Genomic DNA, 3,207 nt, shown 5'->3' with positions numbered 1-3,207 from the left:
AAAAGAGATTGAAGACATCAAGATTTTGGACGAATTTTTTAAGAATTTTCAAATTTTCAGATAGGAGGTTCCATATAAGGTCAAAAACTACATACTCAGATCTTCACCAAACTTTGCATGGATACATTATGTGTCAAGACACGTGGAAAAAACGTACAAAACAAAAGATTGGAGACATCAAGATTTTGGTCGAATTTTTTAAGAATTTTCAAATTTTCAGATGGGAGGTTCCAGATAAGGTCAAAAACTACATACTCAGATCTTCACCAAACTTTGCAGGGATACATTGGATGTCAAGACACGTGGAAAAAACGTACAAAAAAGAGATTTGAGACATCAAGATTTTGGACGAATTTTTTAACAATTTTCAAATTTTCAGAAAGGATGTTCCAGATAAGGTCAAAAACGACATACTCAGATCTTCACCAAACTTTGCAGGGAAACATTGGATATCAAGACACGTGGAAAAAACGTACAAAACAAGAGATTGGAGACATCAAGATTTTGGACGAATTTTTTAAGAATTTTCAAATTTTCAGATAGGAGGTTCCAGATAAGGTCAAAAACTACATACTCAGATCTTCACCAAACTTTGCAGGGATACATTGGATGTCAAGACACGTGGAAAAAACGTACAAAACAAGAGATTGGGGTCATCAAGATTTTGGACGGATTTTTTAGGAATTTTCAAATTTTCAGATGGGAGGTTCCAGATAAGGTCAAAAACTACATACTCAGATCTTCACCAAACATTGCAGGGATACACTGGATGTCAAGACACGTGGAAAAAACGTACAAAACAAGAGATTGGAGACATCAAAATTTTGGACGAATTTTTTAAGAATTTTCAAATTTTCAGATAGGAGGTTCCAGATGAGGTCAAAAACTACATACTCAGATCTTCACCAAACTTTGCAGGAATACTTTGCATGTCAAGACACGTGGAAAAAACGTACAAAACAAGAGATCGGAGACATCAAGATTTTCGACGAATTTTTTAAGAATTTTCAAATTTTCAGATGGGAGGTTCCAGATAAGGTCAAAAACGACATACTCAGATCTTCACCAAACTTTGCATGGATACATTGGATGTCAAGACACGTGGAAAAAACATACAAAACATAGGATTGGTGACATCAAGATTTTGGACGAATTTTTTAAGAATTTTCAAATTTTCAGATAGGAGGTTCCATATAAGGTCAAAAACTACATACTCAGATCTTCACCAAACTTTGCAGGGATACATTGGATGTCAAGACACGTGGAAAAAACGTACAAAACAAGAGATTGGAGACATCAAGATTATGGACGAATTTTTTGAGAATTTTCAAATTTTCAGAAAGGAGGTTCCATATAAGGTCAAAAACTACATACTCAGATCTTCACCAAACTTTGCAGGGATACATTGGATGTCAAGACACGTGGAAAAAACGTACAAAACAAGAGATTGGAGACATCAAGATTTTCGACGAATTTTTTAAGAATTTTCAAATTTTCAGAAAGGATGTTCCAAATAAGGTCAAAAACGACATACTCAGATCTTCACCAAACTTTGCAGGGATACATTGGAGGTCGAGACACGTGGAAAAAACGTACAAAACAAGAGATTGGAGACATCAAGATTTTGGACGAATTTTTGAAGAATTTTCAAATTTTCTGATAGGAGGTTCCAGATAAGGTCAAAAACTACATACTCAGATCTCCACCAAACATTGCAGGGATACATTGGATGTCAAGACACGTGGAAAAAACGTACAAAACAAGAGATTGGAGACATCAAGATTTTCGACGAATTTTTGAAGAATTTTCAAATTTTCAGATAGGAGGTTCCAGATAAGGTCAAAAACTACATACTCAGATCTTCACCAAACGTTGCAGGGATACTTTGCATGTCAAGACACGTGGAAAAAACGTACAAAACAAGAGATTGGAGACATCAAGATTTTCGACGAATTTTTTAAGAATTTTCAAATTTTCAGATGGGAGGTTCCAGATAAGGTCAAAAACGACATACTCAGATCTTCACCAAACTTTGCATGGATACATTGGATGTCAAGACACGTGGAAAAAACGTACAAAACAAGAGATTGGGGTCATCAAGATTTTGCACGGATTTTTTAGGAATTTTCAAATTTTCAGATGGGAGGTTCTAGATAAGGTCAAAAACTACATACTCAGATCTTCACCAAACTTTGCAGGGATACATTGGATGTGAAGACACGTGGAAAAAACGTACAAAACAAGAGATTGGAGACATCAAGATTTTGGACGAATTTTTTAAGAATTTTCAAATTTTCAGATGGGAGGTTCCATATAAGGTCAAAAACTACATACTCAGATCTTCACCAAACTTTGCAGGGATACATTGGATGTGAAGACACGTGGAAAAAACGTACAAAACAAGAGATTGGAGACATCAAGATTTTCGACGAATTTTTGAAGAATTTTCAAATTTTCAGATAGGAGGTTCCAGATAAGGTCAAAAGTAGTGGGGTTTACGGTACTATAAGCACAACTTTTAAGTGTAGAAAAGGCGAGGCTATTTGATTGAACAATCAGATTTGCTTACACTTAAAACAAAGCCAAGAGAGGCCTATACCCCAATTTTTCAGGTGTGATATGCTCTGATTTTTAAGAAATTCTGAATTTCTAGTATAGAAAAGGCGAGGGCTCAACAGATAGATTTACCCATACTTAAGACAATGCCAAGAGGGGGCCTATACCCCAATTCTTCCAGTGTGATATGCTCTTAATTTTAAGAATTTTGAATTCTAGTGTAGAAAGGGTGAAAGCCTCTCAGACAGATTTGCTTATACTTAAAATTATGCCAAGTTCCCATATGATCTTATTGCTTATAGTGTGTTTTTCTGTCAAAATCCCAGGAATTGAATTTTAGTGTAGCTCAGATTGATTCTGCCATGTATATTAATATAAAGCTTATAGTTACTGGGTTCTGAGGCCCAGTGGAGTGTGGTGCATAGCCCCATGGTTTTTATTGCCTTGCAATCAGGAGGCTTCTGGGTTTGAGTCCTGATAAAATGTGAAGCCTCTCCTGATGGCAAAATGTTAATATTGTTGCTTTGTAAGCAAAAGGCTCGGGTTTGAGTTCTGATAAAATATAAAGCCTCTCCTGATGGCAAAATGTTAATATTGCTGTCTTGTAAACAAGGGGCTTTGGGTTCGAGTCCTCATAAAATATTTAAGATT

This window comes from Lepisma saccharinum, unplaced genomic scaffold (assembly GCF_977018435.1).
Source record: "Lepisma saccharinum unplaced genomic scaffold, izLepSacc3.1 HAP1_SCAFFOLD_201, whole genome shotgun sequence".
NCBI lineage: Eukaryota > Metazoa > Arthropoda > Insecta > Zygentoma > Lepismatidae > Lepisma > Lepisma saccharinum.
Note: the sequence above shows the minus strand (reverse complement) of the source record.